The sequence below is a fragment of the Marmota marmota genome, unplaced genomic scaffold (assembly GCF_001458135.2).
Source record: "Marmota marmota marmota unplaced genomic scaffold, marMar, whole genome shotgun sequence".
NCBI classification, from domain to species: Eukaryota; Metazoa; Chordata; class Mammalia; order Rodentia; family Sciuridae; genus Marmota; species Marmota marmota.
The window spans coordinates 6260285-6279657 of NW_025999900.1; positions in this window are offsets into that span (position 1 = coordinate 6260285).

The window sequence follows — 19373 nt, forward strand, 5'->3', positions numbered from 1 at the left end:
CTGAGGATCGAACCCGGGCCGCACGCATGCCAGGCGAGTGCGCTACCGCTTGAGCCACATCCCCAGCCTGTATAAAGGATAATTTTTAAAAATTTAGTTTCAAATTGATCATTGATATATATAGATGATCAATTAATTTGCATAAATTAACTTTGTATCTCTCTTTCTCTCTCTTTTTTTTTTTTTTTAGAGACCAGGCTGACCTGAGATAGAGTCAAATAATCCTTCTGCCTTAGTCTCCCATGTAGCTGGGACTATAGGTGTTGCCCCCATGCCCTGTAGCCTGAATTTGTTGTTGTTGCTAATGGAGTTTTTTGTTTGTTTATAGATTTCTTGGGATTCACTAAGTAGACAATCATGTTGTATATGAATAGAGAAGCCTTTTTTCTTTTCAGTCTGTATATCTTTCATTTCCTTTTCTTTATTTGAAGTTTTCTTTATTTGTATTTGTTTTTCTTGGCTTATTCCACTGGCTAAGGATTTCAGTGAGATGTTGAAAGAAGTGAGAGAGAGCATCCTTATCTTAATCACTATCTTAAAGGGAAAGTATTGAGTATTTCATCTTTAATATATGTTAGCTGTAGATCATTTTGTGAACACTCATAACCAGGTTAAGAAAGTTTTTTTGTGTGTGTGTCTCCAGTTTACTGAGAGTTTTTGTTTGTTGCTTTTGTTTTAATACTGAAGTTGAATTTTGTCAAATGACCTTTCTGCATGTATTCAGATGGTGTAGATTTTTTTTCCTTTAATCTATTAACATGATTATTTATGCTGATTTTTCAATATTGAGCTAGCCTTTTATGCTTCTGGGAGTAACTCCAAGGTTACTTTTTAAAAAGTAATTTTGCTTGTTTAAAAACTAACATAATCAGATGGCTGAGGCAGAATCGTAATTTCAAGACCCTACCCCACCTACTTAGTGAGAACCTGACTCAAACTGAGAAATAAAAGGGGTTGGGAATGTAGCTTAGTGGTAGATTTCCCTGGGTTCTATCCCAACTAGTATAAGAATGAATAAATAAAAACAAATATACAATAATACTTAAATGAAGAAGGAGGATTGGGGTTATAGCTCCTATGGCAGAGCACTTGCCTAGCATGCATGACGCTCTGGGTTTGATCCCTAGCATTAAAACAAACAGCCCCACAAAAACAACTCCAAAAACCACAAAACAACAAAAATCATATAAGATTTTTATAAACTAAAGTATACAGAAGAGTCAGGATAATTTAATAACTGTTACCTACATTTTACATGTTAGTAGGACTTGATCTATACTGGTGTTTGGAGACTTGGAGGACTCTTGTTTAAAAGGCCAGACAAGGTAGCAACTTAGGAGACAGGAGGATATCAAGTTTAAGGCCAGCCTCAGCAGCTTAGCGAGACCCTGTCTCGAAATAAAATAGGCTTGGGGATAAGTAAATAAAAACATAAATACAATTGCTAAGTGAAGGAAGAAAATGATATTTGTATTACTTTAATCAAACATTGCTTGTGCAGAGTTTATTTCAACAAAGTATTATAATAAAAAAGCCATATATCTTTTAGTAGGTGAATGGTTAAACTGTATATCCATTCCATGAAATAATACTCTGCAGTAAAAAGTTACAAAATACTGATACATGCTATAACCTGGATGAGTCTCCAGAGATAATACGAATGAAAAAAAAGTCAATCTCAAAAGTTACTATGTGGTTCCATTTATATAATATTCTTGAAATGCAGAATTATGAAATTGAACAGATTAGTTGCTGCCAGGGGTTTATGGAAGTTGTAAAGGTGGGAGGGGAGTTGGTGTGACTGTAAAAAGGAGGAAGTATATCTTAACTGTATCACTATCAGCACCCTGATTGTGACATTGTACTATTGTTTTTCAAATTAATAGCTTTGGGGTAAAGCAGGCTTGGGGATGCACCCTGTAATTCCAGTGACTCAGGAGGCTGATGCTGGAAATTGCAAGTTAGAGGCCAGCCTCTGCAGTTTGGTGAGGCCCTGCCTCAAAGAATAAAAAGGAGATGGGGATGTAGTTTAGTGGTAAAGTGCCCTGTGTTCAATCCCCATACTGGAGGGAAAAAAATTAGTGTCGGGGAAACTTGGTAAGGGATATGTAGATCTTTATTATTTATTATAACTACATGTGAATTTGAAATTATCTCAAAATATAAAGTCTAATTTAGATTTTAAAAAAAGATCATGAAGTGGGCTGGAGCTATAGCTCAGTGGCAGAGCGCTTGCCTAGCATGTGTGAGGCACTGGGTTGGATCCTTAGAACCACATAGAAATAAACAAATAAAATAAAGGCATTCTGTCCACCTGCAACTACCAAAAAAAATTTCAAAAAAAAATCATGAAGTACTTAAAGGTAGAATAATGTCTAATAAGTTGTTACATAGAATCTGAAGAAATGCCTTGAAAGGAAGTGTACTTCTTATAGATGATGAGACCTTGAGAGTAAGAATTTGAGGTATATAAAATGAATAAATGGAGTTTGCACACCTGAGGATTTAAGGAGGTATTTCAACAAAAGTTTGGTACAGCAAGTATCAATATGTAAGTAGTTCCACATACATGTTGCCTCTGTTATTCTTCCAGCACCATTACTGCCTAAAAGAGACCTTAGACTGAGAAGGGGCAGAGCTTACTTACTTGAAAAGGTGGGTTACATTTTAAACAAATTAATGATTGCCTTGCTTTCCCTGCCTTTACCATGAGCTAGGAGGTTTGAGATCATAAAAAAAAGCGGGGAGACAGAATAAAAGCATAGGTGTACATTACATACTCTGAAGGAAAGGAACAGAGTTTTATGTGAATGTAGCACAAATGGACCTAACTTAGGATGATGTGAGGAAAAGCTTCTCATAAGAACTTCAGTTGAGATCTGAAAGTTGGATAAGAGTTTACTAAGGGGAACATTTTCTTGATGGAATGAATAGTTTTGTGCAAAAGCATAGGTGGATCAGATGTGCATTTGAAGAGCTGAAAAAAGGTCAGTGTGGCCGTAGTGAGAGACATAAAATTTCAGAAATTTTAGTGTAGAAATCTTAATTCAGTCTGCCCCATGGGATAAGGTTGAAATTATCTAGAAATCAAGTACAAAATGACAAACTGTCTTTTAAGGTACTGAATTGTATTTTGAATGAAGATGAATTAATTTGGAGGGTTTTTTAAGAATAAAACCTATGGAAGTTTAAAGGAAATATCAGGTTTCTTCTTTACACTAGGAAATCAACTGTAGACCCTTCATTAGTCACTTAAGTGTGTGTGTGTATTTTGTTTGTTTTGTTTTTTGAGTACCAGGGATTGAACTCAGGGGCACTCAACCACTGAGCCACATCCCCAGCCCTAGTTTGTATTTTATTTAAAGACAGGGTTTCACTGGGTTGTTTAGCGCCTTTCCATTGCTGAGGCTGGCTCTGAACTTGAAATCCTCCTGTCTCAACCTCTGGAGCCACTGGGATTACAGGCATGTGCCACCACACCCAGCTTATTAGTCACATAAAGGTTTCACTTGATCAGAGTTGAAGGATTTCAGTGACTATATTAAATCAAAAAGTGTGAAGTGAAGTATAAAATAAAGTGCCTGTAAGAAAAAGCCAGACTATTTTGTTTTGTACTCAATATGCTCCTTCATGAAAAATGTGGGTGCATTCTTATTAAATACATTTTGAATTGTAAAGTTTTCCCATCATTCAAATATAGAAGACAGTTTAATTATGAAGAATAAAGCTTCAGAAACTTTATAATCAAGCTGTTTTATCATTTTTGTAAAGTTGGGCTTATCACTTAAGATTATAACAATGCATGCAGTTTTGGCCTTTTGTCTCATAATTTTATAGTTCTTTAATAATTGTTTGAATAATTGTCTCAAAGACCCTAAATATTGAAGTTTTGAGATCTTTTACTAATTTAAGACAGTAGTGAAATATTTTCTGTAAATATTTTAAGCTTTGTGGGGCATATTGTCTCTGTTATAGGTACTCAGTTCTGCTTTTAGAGTACAAAGGTAGCCAAACAAATGAATGTGATTGTGTTACAATAAAACTTTACAGTTGTGCGTCACTTGATGACAGATATGTTCTGAGAAATGTCTTAGGTAGTTAGGTGATTTTGTGTGTGAACATCATGGAGTATACCTAAACAAATCTAGATGGCATAAGTCAGTCACTTGGTGTAAGTCACTTTTGAGATGGTAAAGAGATGCAGAGAACATGAGATACATGAGGTTGCTGTCAGTTTTAACCCAGCATACTGTTTCAGTTTTATAAGTAGAAGGATTACACTCTAAAATAATGATAAAAAGTATAGTATAGTAAGTATAAAAACCATAAAATAGATACTTATTATCAATATCAAGTAAATACTATACATAAATTATGTGTTATACTTTTATATGCAGTTGGTTTTGTTTACACAAGCATCACCACAGACTTGTAATATATTGAACTGTGACATCACTAGATGATAGGAATTTTACTCTCTACTATAATCTTATGGGATCATTGTTTTATATATGGTGTGTCCTTGACTGAAATGTCTTTTCCTCTTATTGCTGTACTTATAAAAAGCAGGACCTGACTGATTTGACCTTTGAACTTAGTTTGCATACCTCTGCTTTAAGGCAAAAAATCAGTAGGGGAAATGACAATAATTTTCTGTATATAAAGTACAGAAGTTTAAATTTTGAGGAAGACGAATTTTGTTAATTTTTTTTAATTGATTTCAATTTTGGTTTTTATCTAAGGACTGTGTCCCTTAACCCAAGGTCATAAAGAGCTTCTTTTATATTTTCTTCTACATGTTCCATAGTTTTATATTTAGGTTTATCATCCATTTTGAGTGAATTTTATATGAAGTGTGAGGTATAAGTTGAGTTTCATTTAATTTATTCATTTGTTCCATAACCAGTTGTTGAAAAGGCTGTCTTTTTTTCATTGAATCGCCCTGTTAATCAAAAACTGTTGCCTTTATCAGTATTTATGAACTCTTGTGTTTTACTGATCTGTGTGTCTGTCCTTTTGCCAATACTGTAGAGCCTTAACTACTAATGTCTTTAAGTCAGATAATGTGAGTTCTCCAGTTTTATTCTTTTTCAAGAATTTTTTTGGCTAAGCTCATATAAATTTTAAAATAAGCTTGTCAAATGTGTCATATCCTGCAACATGAAAACCACTGATCTAGACTTGAATAACGACTCCCCAGAAATCTATGTTCTATAAAATTCATTCCTGTAGATTTTGATAGGAATTAGGCAAAACCAGAACATTTAGAAATAATTTAAATATTTAAAAAAATCTTCAAAGGGTTGTAGAAACAAGATTAACTGAAAATACATAAGAAAGTATAGATTTCACCAGGTGCTGTGGTACATGCTTGTAATCCCAGCTTCTCGGGAAACTGAGACAGGAGGACTGCAAGTTCTAGGCCAGCCTGGGCAACATAGACCCTGATGCAAAAAATTAAAAAAATATAAATGGTTGGGAATGTAGATCAGTGATAAAGCGCTCCTGGGTTAAATCCTCATCCCCAAACTAAAACATGCATGTTTCTGTTGTTTAGCAGTACACAGTGAATTGCATATGATTATTTAGGTTTCTTAGATATCAGGCAACGTATTTTTGTCTTGATAATGTGTTTTGCTAAATAATTTAAAACCTATTCAGAAGCCTAGTGTTACCTTTTTTATTTTTTATTGTGGTACAGAGGAATTGAATCTAGGGATACTCTACCACCAGCTATACCTTGAGCCCTTTTTTATTCTGAGTCAGAGTCTCCCTAAATTGTAGAGGCTAGCCTTGAATTTGCAATTCTTCTGTCTTAGCCTCTTTTGTGGTTAGGAATTATAGATGTGTGCCACTGCCCCCAGCCCCCATGGTAGCTTTTGAAGCCTTAGCCTAAAGTCTGGGTTCCTAAAGTGTAACCCACCAAGTTATCATCTTTTTTGATTGCTCCTTTATGCGTACAGTCAAAATTAATCTCTTTGTTCTTTTCATATACAGTTATCTTTTGGTATCCATTGGGGATTAGCATTCCAAATCTCTGAATGTGCTTGCTTTTTATGTAAAAATGGTGCTGTATTTGTGTATAGCCTCTCCACATCTTCCCATGTGCTTTAATTTGTCTAGGTTATTTTTTATACCTAATACTGTGTAAATGCTGTGAAAGTAGTTGTTATACTGTATGGTTTAGAAAATAGTGACAAAAGATGTCTGTATCGGTTTAGTACGGATGGAGTTTTTTCTTTAAAATATTTTCCATTTACAGTTGGTTGAATCCATGGATGTGGAACCCATAGATACGGAGGGGAGAGTATAATTGGTCATTTCTTCCTCTCAGGCTTCGTTCATGCCATGTCTTTTACCTAGAACTTTGGCATTCCAATGCTTGACCAGACCCACAGTAAGAAATATATTTTACATAGGGAACCAATTCATTTATGTTTTTGCATTAAAGTTTTCTGAAACAACATCTTTAGTTACACATAGTGTATTCTGATTTTATATTCTACTTTGTTTTTTAAAAAGTTGGTTGAGGGCTGGGGTTGTGGCTCAGTGGTAGAGCGCCTGCCTAGTACATGTGATTCCCTGGGTTTGATCCTCAAGCACCACCTAAAAATAAATAAATAAAATAAAGGTGTTGTCCAACTACAACTAAAAAATAAAATAAAAAGTTGGTTGAGAATCACTAAATCCATTTCATGGCTCACAAATGTGTCATATCCTGCAACATGAAAACCACTGATCTAGACTTGAATAATGACTCTCCAGGAATCTATGTTCATTTTTTTCATTTAAAATTCAACTTGTCCAAACTCCTGTTCCCTGTAGGAACCTTTCATATTCCTGCCATTGCTTTGGAAAACTATGCATTCATTGTTTTATATTCTTTCTTCATAGCTAATTTGTAGCTTATCAAGGGCTGTAACTATTGTTTTGTATTCATTTAACTATGTTCTGGACACAATCTATTTCCTGACCAAAAATCTAGAAGAAAATGTTAAGCATTAAACAAGTACTTCTTTTGGTATTAGAAATCTAATGGCCTCCCATTGAAAAAACTATATGAACTCCACTTTATATATAATAAACCTATAAATGTAACTGTTTCTTATTAAATAAAAGATTCCAGTATTATGAGATTATTTTGTGAATGTGATTGTTATTTGGGTCCTTCCTCTGAAACATACACAGGTGTGTGTGTGTGTGTGTGTGTGGTGTTGCAGAGGCAGAGTTCATGGAAATAGAGGCAGATCCTTTGAACCAGGTGATTCATCTATGGTCTATAAAAGTGACCTGCAAATGTTTTTCAAAATGATTCACTTAAGGGTAATCAATAGATACTTAGCAGTTGACAAAAGGAACTAATAGTTTTTTTTTGTAGGCATCTTAAAAAGAATCTCATCTTTTTATACTTTATACCTTATCCTTTTATATTAAATTTTAGAGCAAGATTGTTAGTTCTTTTGATCAAATCCTAGTACATTTTGTTTTCTCCTAATTCTTATCCAAAATTGTATCCCTTGCTTCATCTCTGTTAAACAGTATGCTATATTCTGTGTATATTTCTTAAGATTACTGACTACATTTTAAAGTCTTTATCAGTATTATACCTTTTACAAGGAAATTGAGACTCAAGAGTATTTTACCCAAAGTTCTATTGTTTAGAATTCAGTTTATTTTACCCCAGGCCCTTCCTTGTTTTTCTCAGTATTATTGCATGCCTCAGGAACTTTTGTTTAACATTGTCATCTTGATAAGATTAGAATTATTTTGAAGAAAATCATCTTTGACTTAGTGTTTAAAATATACTTGAATTAAAATGAAGAATTTTGAGCAGATAAATTGTAAATAAGCTCCTTAAGGATAGGAGCTATAACTTTTAAATCTTAGTATCTCAGTGTCTAATGTGGTTGTGATGCAGTAAGAAATATGTTTGATCTTTGTCCCTGTTCCTAATATGGAACTTCTAAATCCCTTGGAATTTCTTTAGTGATAGGAGTGATAAGAGTGTCTTTTGTTGCAAGAAGGTGAGATACTTCTTGCCTGGGCCCCTAGATAAGTTCAGGTTGGGAGCCAAAAGGATCAAGAAATGATTAGAGATTGGAACTTTTAAGTCCCATCCCTTACCTCTGGGGAGGTAAAAGGGGTTAGGGTAGTTAGTCACTAATGGCCAATGATTTAATCAGTCATACCTGTGAAGGTATGACTGTCTTTTACTGAAAGCTTCCAGAAAAGACTCTAAACAGTGGTGTTTAGAGATTGTTGGGGTTGGTACATATATCAGGTGCTAGGAAGGTGTTATACATGGAATCCACTCTCCCCTCCCAATTCTCCTGTGCTTTGCCCTGTGCATCTCTTCCATATGGCCATTCCTCTATAATAAACCAGTAACAGTAAGTAAAGTGTCTTCCTGTGTTCCTGAGCCATTCTAGTAAATTATGAACATTAAAGGAGGAACCCCCCCCATTAATAACTGCATGGTTAGAAGTACAAGATGCCCAGGATTTGTGGTTGGCATTTGAAGGCTTATGGAGTCTGAGACTAACTGCAGGTAGATGGTACCATAAGTGAATTGAATTGTAGAATACCCAGTTGCTATTTGAAGGATTAGAGATTAGTTAGTACAAGGAAGAGAGATCTACACATTTGGTATCCAAAGTATTCATAGTGAAAAGCAGATCAGAATGGCACATACTTTGTGCTTGGTTCTAGTTTGTAGTTTTATCATTTGTTTGTTTAAACTTGAGCTTTTTGAGTTTTTTTTTTTTTGTTGTTTGTTTGTTTGTTTTAATGATACTAAGGATTGAACTCAAGACCTTGGACATGATAAGCAAGAGCTCTACCACTGTGCTACATCCCCAGCCCAATATGAGCTTTTTATCAGAGGCTGTTTTTCATTAAGTAATTTTCATTACACATTTTTCTTTCCTTTCTTTTTTTGTGGTACTAGGGATTGAACCCAAGGCCTCATCCATACTAGGCAAGTGCTCTGCCCTGATCTATACCCGCAGCCTACATTTTACATTTAGAATGATGTTAATTCACTTCATTTTACTGTAGTGAATTAACTTATGTTTGGATAAAGCATTGAATTTTACCAATGTTAATATGTTTGTATTAATTTTTTTTCTTTTTGCATAATGGATGCCTTTCCTATCTATCTTAGGCCTTATAATCTTTACGCCAGTTCTCTTAGGATGCTCTTCCTTTGAAGGTAACCTTTGGGGCATTTTCTGCAGTTCTAGTACAGCACTTATCAAACAGTATTACAGTTGCATTGGTTTTTTTTTTTGATTGTTGTTATTTACTTTTGATGTCCATGCTAGATTTTAAGTTTCTTAAGGATAAAGATTGCCTTTGGAACTTTTTTTTGTGTGTGTGTGCCAGGGGTTTTGTACCAAGTGAGTACTTATAATGTTGAATGAAAATGTAGTTTAGTTATCCCTTTTTTTAAATTATAGAATTTATAGTTTAGTAACCATCTATATGACCTTTTATTCTAATCTCTTGTTATTTAAGATATCCCAACATGTTTTCCTCCCCTTTATGTCTGGCCATAAACATAACATTACTCATATCTCAGTACCATAGTACTAAAAATTCATTGGATTCTAAACTCAGTGACATTTGTATTCTTTTCAGTCTTTTCCTTTCCTCTTCTGGTGACATAGCCAGTCCTACATTGCTACTGCTTCAGTCTAATTTATAGATAACTTCAGATATAAGTCTTTATTAGTTTTAATTTTAATATTCTTTAATATTGTTCTGATGACTCTAAAATGGTTATTTTGTATTTCATCAGTGACAATGCATTCCTGCCCCCCCCCATTTTATTTGCATACCAATAAACCATCTAGGTAGAGGTAATCATCTACTAATTTGTTGACCTTTGGAGCATATTTTTTCCTCTTGTAAGCTGTAAATCAGAAGTTGGAATGTCTTGTAATGTTTTTAAAGAGGTCTGAAACTTTAGAAACATGTATTGGGAAAAATAATTGCGGGGGAGGAAAAAATCTGTAAGGAATACATCAAGAACAAAGAAACAGCTGTATGAGTTAAGTAATTAGGATTCTTTGAGGTCTGTGTGAGTTATTGACATGATAAAACAATCAGTACAATCAGAATCATGAATCTGAAGTTAAGTATATTTTTCGTCGTGCTAGGTATCAACCCAGTGCCTCACTAGGCACCCTGCCACCAGCCCATATCCCCAGCCTTTGGGAGAAGTACTAGGGATTGAACCCAGGGGCACTTTACCACTGAGTTATGTCCCCAGTCCTTTTTATTTGTTTTTATTTTTTATTTTGATGTTGGGCTTGAACTTGTGATCCTCCTGCCTCAGCTTCCCAGATCACTGGGATTACAGGAAGGTGCTGTCATGTCCAGCCTAGCAATGGTTTATTTTAAATATTTGGTAGATATGGCAAAATTGCCCTCCCAAAACATTGAATTGTTTTATAGAGTCAATAATACATAATGTTTGTTTCCCTGTATAGTTCCCAGTACTGGGTGGGCATTATTGATAACTCACACAGACTCACAAAACCTTATACCAAAATAACTATTTTTGCAACCATGTTTTTCTTTTACTCCGGTTGGAAGAAAAGAATCATTTCACTATAAATATTTCCTTGAGGAATACAACAAAAAAGACAGCCAAAAGTCAGGGGACATAGCTCAGTGGTGGAGTGCTTGCCTAGCAAGTACAAGACTCAGGGTTCAACTGCCAGCATCCCCCCCCCCAAAAAAAAAAAAAGATAAGGAATTCAGGTAGGGGGCAAGGAAGCAAAAGAATATCTCAAGGATGTTAACTGCTCTACTACTAAGTATTTAAACATCTCAAAAAAAATTTACCCCTTTTATCAGGAAATTCTTGGAGGACTCTCAAGAAGAGGAGGCTAGATTAAGAAAGAGGAGGGATGTGTGAGGAGAATTCTCCAGGATTGGGATGAAGAAATGATGGCTCTAAGTGCTAAACATTGAGAGAAGGATTCCACATTGGAGTATGGTTCTGTCGGATTCCATGCAGTATAGTGTGGTAAAATCAACTGCAGTAATGGAAGAGAGTTTAATGAAAAGACTATTCACAAAGGTGTAGGTGATGATAAAGGAATTAACAAAGGATCCTGAACCAGCCTAGGCTTAGCAACAACAGGAAACCTATTAAGCTCAACTTTGAAGGAACAAGGGAGGAATAGTTACTATAATTTACCTAGAGCTATTGCTGTAGAAGTGGATTGACTTGATGGGACCTTAGAGGAACTTAACCCTTGCCAGACCATAGGAGGAAACTGGAAGAATGAAGAACCCAGAGACCTTTTCCTTTCTTCCCATAGGTAAGTAAGTATGTCCCATAGGTAATGGATACTTCTCTCTGTAAGATAAGAGAATATAGGTCACAAAGTCTTTGTAATCAGCTTTCTAGAACTTGGAGTAGATGGAGAAGGATGATCAGTGGATCTGAGCAAAGGGAAAATATCCCAGTAGAAAGAGGAAGATGGAGGGCTCCAAAAGCCATCCCACACACAAACACAAAGAAGAAAATGATAGATTACTCGATTAGTTTGAATATATTGATTCTTCTACCAGAGAATGTGGGGATATGTTAGTACTTTAACAAAGAAGTGAAATATAACTTATTGGAAGAGGTAATAAGAGAGTTAATTCTCGTCTTCTATAGAAAATGGTCAACAGATATTAGCTGTGATTGAAAAAGTCACAGGAAATGGCGTGTGTGTGTGTGTACATAGGATATGCATGTGGTCTCTTTCTATGCATGTTGCTGAAATATGGAGGTAAATTCAAGATGAAAACAGCTGAGTTAAAAGTGATTTTCTGAAAAGGAACACTTTTTACACTGTTGATGGGATTGTAAATTAGAACAATCACCATAGAAATCAGTATGGAGGTTCTTCAAAAGTCTAGACATGGGACCACCATATGACCGAGCTATATGCTTCTTGGCATTTATCCTAAAGAATTGAAGTCATCATACTTTAAGAATATGTGCATACCCAGGTTTACAGCAGCACCATCCACAATAGCCAGAATGGAACCCCTCCCCCCCCCACACACACAATGAAGAATGAAGTTTTATTCAGCCATAAAGAAAAATGAAATTAATGTCATTTGCAGGAAAATGGATGGTACTTGAGAATGTTAAGAAAAATTAGCCAAACTAAAAAATTAAGGGTTATACGTTTTCTCTCATGTGGAAGCTAGAGAGTAAAAAGGAAAAGAAAGGTGGGGGTCTCATGAAAGTCAAATGGAGATCAATAGAGGAAAAGGACTAGGGAGAGGAAATAAGGAAGGAAAAAGGGATATTCTGAAGAGTGGTATTGGCTAAATTGTCATGTTGTATACATATATGAATATGTGATAACAAATTCCACCATTATATACAACTACAGAGCATCAATTAAAAAATGAAAACAAAAAAAAAAGCAGTGATTCTCTAGGCAAAACTCAGGTAGAGGGGGTAAGGCATTGAATTAGTCTTCTAGTAAGTTTTATGAGGCTATTTTCTTTTTTAAGAAAAAACTATATTCAGATATGTAGGGTTTTTTTACACAACTGCGGACAACACAAAAGTGTATCAGAGTCTCAGTTTGTAAAGTAATTAAAAAACAATGCTCTCACTATGCTAGTGATTATTTGTATCAGTTTACTTTTACTTCCTTATTATTGTCATTAATGAATTTGTAGATATTTCTCTCCTTGGATTATTAAGTACTTTGAAGTAATAGTTATGTTCCCCACCCATTGTTTAAATACTCATTCAGATTTAATGCAGTAGGTACCAAGTTTATAATGTGAGCATATACAGCACTGTGCAGGGCCTGGAAGAGCCACTATTAGTAGATGGGGTTGGTACTCATATGCAGATAATTAATAATATATGACAATGCCAGGTAGGACATATTAATCACAAAGTAAGTAGTACAGAAAAATAAGTGCTTTAGGACTTGATTATTAAGTCAGAAACATCAATAGGTCTTTCTGGGGCTCCCTCTTAGTGTGGAAAAGATTTTGATGAGTATAGGCAGGAAGCTTGACATGGAACCTTAAACTTGTGTGATTTCAGAATATTGCCTTGATAATAACTCTTTGAAATTATTTAATGATTTTTTTCCTTCAAAAAAATGGGTTTGTGTGGTTTTAACATTATCATAAATATTACCCTAGATGTTTTTTGTATATATGTTACGTATACATACACCCTGTTTCTTCTTTACTTTCTTCCTTTTTTTTTTCTGGCTCTTAGAATTGAACCTGGGCCTTACATTTACTAGTCATGTACTCTACCACTGAGATGAACCCCCCAGCCATATATCCTATTTCTATGTATGTATATTGTATTGCTATTTGCTGTGGTCTTGGTTTTAGTTTATTCCAAAGTAAAGAAATGTCTAAAATAATGGACTATTTTTTGAGGTGGATAAAAACAAAGGGACATTTCTTTTTTAAAAAAAATTTTTTTGTTTTGTTTTAAGTGGACACAATATCTTTATTTTACATTTATATGGTGCTGAGGATCGAACCCAGTGCCTCGTGCATGCTAGGTGAGCACTCTACCACTGAGCCACAACCCCAGCCCCACAAAGGGACTTTTCTAAGGAGTCAATTTGTTAAATGCACTTCTACTTCATATTAACTTAGGAATATATGTATTTCATAAATAGATTTAGACCTTAAGGTTCTTTGACTTTAACCTTTGGTTCATTTTACCGACTTTGTGGTTCTTCAAATCTTGAGAACATTTATCTCCAGAAGAGATACTGAAGCAAAAACATTTTGTTATTTTTCTCATCATTTATTTTTGTTGTGCTGGGAATCAACTCTTCATTGCTTCAAAGGAAAGTACATGCTTGATGGAAGACGAATGGCCATAACTCATCCTCTCATGTACATATCTCTGTTAAATGATATTCCTACCTTTGAATGTATTTTAAGTTTGATGGCCAGTTTACCATTTCTTAGAAGACCATATTGATTTAACTGTGTGTGTAAAATTATGAATGAGAACATTTATAGTAAGAAGTTCCTGCTCTCCGCTACAAAAAAGTAATTCTTTGGGCAAAAAGATTTTCATTCAGAAAAATATTTGTAGCACAGTAGTCCCTCCTTGGGGACATGTTCTAAGACCCACAGTGGATATCCAAAACTGTGGATAATATCAAGCTCTATAAATACTGTGATTTTTCCTGTATGTACATACCTGTGATAAAGATTAATTCATAAATTAGACAGTAGGAGATTAATAGCATAATAATGATTAAATAAAACAATTATGATGATATACTGTAAGAAAAATTATCTGAAGAAAAAAATTGTTTCTTTTAAGATATCTTATTATACTCTACTACACCCTTCTTATTGACTGTAGATAACCAAAACTGCAGAAAGTAAACCCGTGGATAAGCGGGGGAAGACTGTATTGCACATAGTATAAGCTTATTAGATATGAGACACATATTAAGCCTCAGAGGGCTTGCAGTCTACTAGGATTGATGAAACTAGTAAACATTCTGATTTCAAGGTAGACATTAAACGGTACAGCAGAGACAGATTTAAGTGTATTGGGAGGGTAGATTGTGGTTGTGAACAGGTGGGTTTAAAGAAGATTGCATAAGACTCAGTGGAGGAGTAAAATTTAACATATTAAAAAAATAAATGGAGAGAATGTTTTTCTGGGTATAAAATAATATGTCAAAGCTGTGGAGGTGGGAAATTGCAGGGCTAGTATGGGAAAATAGCAACTGGTTTGATTTGGGAGATAGGGGAAGGAGAAATAGAGTGGGAAAAGTATTCTAGAACTAAGTCAAAAGGAGCCATATGAATGTCAGGTGAAGGAATTTAAAATGTGTCCTACAGAATAATCATTAAAGTGCAATGGAGTCAAACAGACTTCAGAACCAGCTGTGCCATTTAGCCTTTGAAATTGGGCAAATTGCATATTTTGCTAAGCTAAGGTACAGAAATGAACAAAGAGCTGTTTTAAAGGTTAAATGAGATAATTCATGCCAGGTGCTTAACCTGGTGCATGAATGGTACACAGTAAGCCAAGGAAAAAGAACAAAAACATTCAAAAGAACATTTCCATGGTAATAGGGGTGCTTCAGGAAAGTTAATCTGACTAGCTATACTATGTAAAATGACAGAGAAATACCAAGGTTTGCAAGACTAGTTAAGCAGCTTGTTAAAAAAAGAAATGCAAGAAATAAAGTGAATATGAATAAGGTAGTGGCATGAGAACAGAGAAGCTGGGGTATATTGAGATATTCTCAGGTGGGATTGATGCAATTTGATACAATTGGTTATAAATGTATTTAGGGATATTACAGATACGATTGTCAAGCTACCTAAATTTTACCCCAAGAGGATAACTAATTTATCTAATGGGCTGTTCTGTTGTACTTTCCAGATATTCATTTTTTAAGCTATAAATTAATATTTTATTATTAAAAATAGCATCACTAGGAAACTGGAATGTTGGTAGCTTAGTTTCACTTTTCATGTTCAGTAGGAAAATTCACATTTATTTTTGCCATTTCTCCACTTGGTTGTGTCTGCTACTTGGTTAACTCAGTTTTTAGTAACTGAGCAATAGATGTTATTGCAATCAGGTGCTAAAATAAATTTGTAGCCTATTAACATATATAGTATGAATCATTTAAGGGGAAATATTAATTTTCTCTGATCATATTTTAAAGGCAAAAGAATTATGTAACTATGAGACTTTTAAAGGAAGCATGTAATCAGCATGATATCATCTTATAGAAATATAGTACTGTGGATCTACAAAAGGGTTCACCCATCTGGATTTTAGTTTATATCCCATTTGAGCCATGTGATCTAACTTTTCAGTGCTGTTTGGAAAATGGGACGATTTGGCTTGTCTCCTTAGTGTCCTTTTTAGTAATTAACTGCCCGCTAAAACTCCCACTTTAAATGTAATGCTTAAAAAATGGAATTAATCATCTCTTTTCTAATTCTTATCCCCATTTTTCTGCCTCCCTAAGAGTGAGAGGAGGGATCTGATTCTCTGGATTTTCTTATTTTAAGGTTACATAACTCTCACAGGTTCAGTTGTTTATTGAGTACTTTAGAATTATATATGTTAGTGTGTGTGTGTATGTATGTGTATATATATGTGTGTGTGTGTATATATGTATGGATATAGATATATAGAATATTATATTTCCTGGTTATTAAATCCTATCAAATTATCCTTTGTAATAAACATTGTTTGAAACTATCCCTTTTCTTTCCTTTCACCACTACTTTTATCTTCTCATGTGTAAAATATTACTGTCTTTTTTGGCTACTTTATTTACATTTTCCCCTTGTCAACTCTGGTTACAGTATAGATTTAGATTTCAGAAACCTGTTGTCTCCCATTGCTTGCAGGAAAAAATTCAGATAATTTAGTTTAGCAGTCAGAGTCAACCCTGGCTTTATCTTCTCTCTTACATTGGCTCTGTTCCTTATCTAGACTGCTTTAATTCTCCAACTAGGTCTTGTATATTCTTGATTAGTAGCCATATATAGAAAAGCCACTGTGCAGGTTTTTTTAAACCATGTTTTAAAATCCTTTTCTGGTCAGTTTGAAAATGTTATAAATTACCTTTAGTCCTAATATCTTTTTCAAAAACTTTTCTAACCTTTGGATGCATTAAATCTTTTATTACTGAGGAGTTGAAGGTGATAATGGGGCAGTTCAAGTAACCAGTCATTTGATACCTTTGATACTATTTGGCTTCTAACCAATTGCAGCCATGAGTGTGGTCTTTAATTATCTCCAAAGACCTTGAACTTTGTGTTGATTTGAGCAAATGCAAAACTTACCACTGCTTAAAAACAAAATATTTTATTTCCGTACATATATAGGAACTCCACTTATGTGGTTGCAGGGGGAAAAAAAAGATCATGGAGGATAAGGATGTAGTTTAAGGTACATTGATTGCTTAGCATGGATGAGGTCCTCAGTCCATCCCCAGCATGAGCATCAGGTAAGGGGAACAAAGAATCATGGCTCTTGTTCCCTCACTATTTCTTATATTTCAAAGTACTGTTATAACAATACTATTCAGATTTGTGAAGGCTGATCCAGTATGCAGCCCCATTGTTCCCTGGAAATACTTAAAACTAAAGCTAAATTTTAAGCATTAAAAAAGCAAGAAGAGGCACTGGGGTTGTAGCTCAGTAGTAGAGCACTTGCCAAGCATGTGTAAGGCACTAGGTTCGGCATCACATAAACATAAATAATTAAAATAAAATTACTGTATCCACCTACAAATAAAAAAAAAAATTAAAACAACAACAAAAAAAGCAAGAAGTGGTTAGGTATTTGGATCTATGATTTTGTTTTTTATGGAATTTCAACGTTTAAAAGAATTTTTTCCTAAAAAAATTTTTAGGAAATACCCAAAACACTAAACTGAGAATTAATCTTAATGATCAATAGAAGTTTTTTTTTTTCTTTCTCTTAATGTTGATTCATACAAACTTAGTATGAGTCTTGGCTCTGCTACTTAGAATTCTGACCTTGAAAAACAATATAACCTCATCTTTCTTTCTTTTTTGTGTGGGGTGGGGTGGGGTGGGGTGGGGTGGTACTGGGGATTGAACCCAGGGCATTTAAACACTGAGCCACATCCCCACCACACTGCCCACTTTTTTTTTAATTTTGATTCAGGGTCTCACTAAGTTGCTTAGGGCCTCACTAAGTTGCTGAGGGTGACTTTGAACTTGAGATCCTCCTGCCTCCTGAGTCCCTAAGATTACATGCATGTACCACCATACCCAACACTTAACCTCATCTGTAAACTGAAATTAATTGAGGAGTTGGAAGGATTAAATGAGAATATATGGGAAATGTTTGCATCATGCCTGCTAACTACTGCTGCTGCATTTTTACTTTTCTTACTATGACTACCTTTATCACTAATTACTCAAACCATTAAAATTAATCACCCTGCTTTTGTTCTCTGTAAAATAAGGATAATAATTACTTTTAAATTACTATATAATAAAGATCTTAAGGGTTATATGATATGTTTAATGAACATTAAACCATTTATTTACATAGTCATGTAACTATTTACACAGAAATACCTGCTATAATTTTTGAATGTTTATTTTGAGGTTCTGTGTAGCACTTTGCTTCTTTAAATCTGCCTCCTTATTTGTCTTTCAGGATAACAGTAGTACTCTTAAACCTGTAGGTTTTTTTTGTTGTTGTTGTTTTTTTTTTAGGATTAATCATATTTAAAGTACATAACACAGTGTTCACCATAGAGAGTGTCAAAATGGTCATTTATAACCATTAAATGTTTTGTCTGAATCTGTTTTTAGTTTTTCCTTGTGTGGGCCATTCTTAATGTTTAACTATCATTTTAAGTGTTGTACCGTTCCAGGCAGGTTGTAAGCAGTTGCTGGGTATGGCTCGTATATTGGAATATGTTACTGTAAGTGTGTTTGCTTTCTTCCTCAGACCCCAATAGACAGTGTAAGGTGATTTACTTGGCAGTTGTTTTTGTTCCCTTTGTTTTATTGCTATTCTGTTGGTGATCATTATCACGTTGACTTTTCTCTTTTTTTGTACTCTGCCTCTAGTATTTGTATACTTTTGGCAAATGACTTAAAATTTCTGGATCTTCCTTTGTCATTTGTAAAACGAGGAATGAATCTGAATAAGAGTTTTTTGTTGTTGTTGTTAATTTCTTTGAGACAGGGTCCCCCTGTATTGCTCAGACTGGCCTTGAACTATTGGGCTCAACTGATTCTCCTCCCTGAGCCCCCAGAGTAGCTGGGACTACATGTGAGTGCCACCATGCCCAGCTTTATTTTGTTTTTTAAACATTTTAAGTCAGCAGAACTTTTATTCACTTGGACTTTAAAAATTACAGGATAATAAGATGAAGTGAACTTCTGCTCTTATCTTCCCATCCACTGTGAAGATGACCCTTGAAGTTTCTTCCCGAACATTAATGATTAAATTAAATATCTTTCTGAATTGAATGATATCTGAGGATCTTCTGCTTCATTGTTTACTAGTTATTTGGAAATCAATAATTCTTAACACATTTTAAACACAATAAGCTAAAATACCACTGTTAGTTGTGTAGCAAGGAAACTTCACTAAATTTTGTATGTGAGAAACATCCTAAATATTGAATGACTGAATGCTTCAGTGAAAATAATATATACCAGGTTGGCTTTGTTTAACTGAAGAGTTTCTCAGGATTGGCATTATTGACACTTTGAACTGAATAATTCTTTTTTTTAATATTTATTTTTTAGTTGTAGGTGGACACAATATCTTTATGTGGTGCTGAGGATCAAATCCAGTGCCTCACGCATGCTAGGCGAGC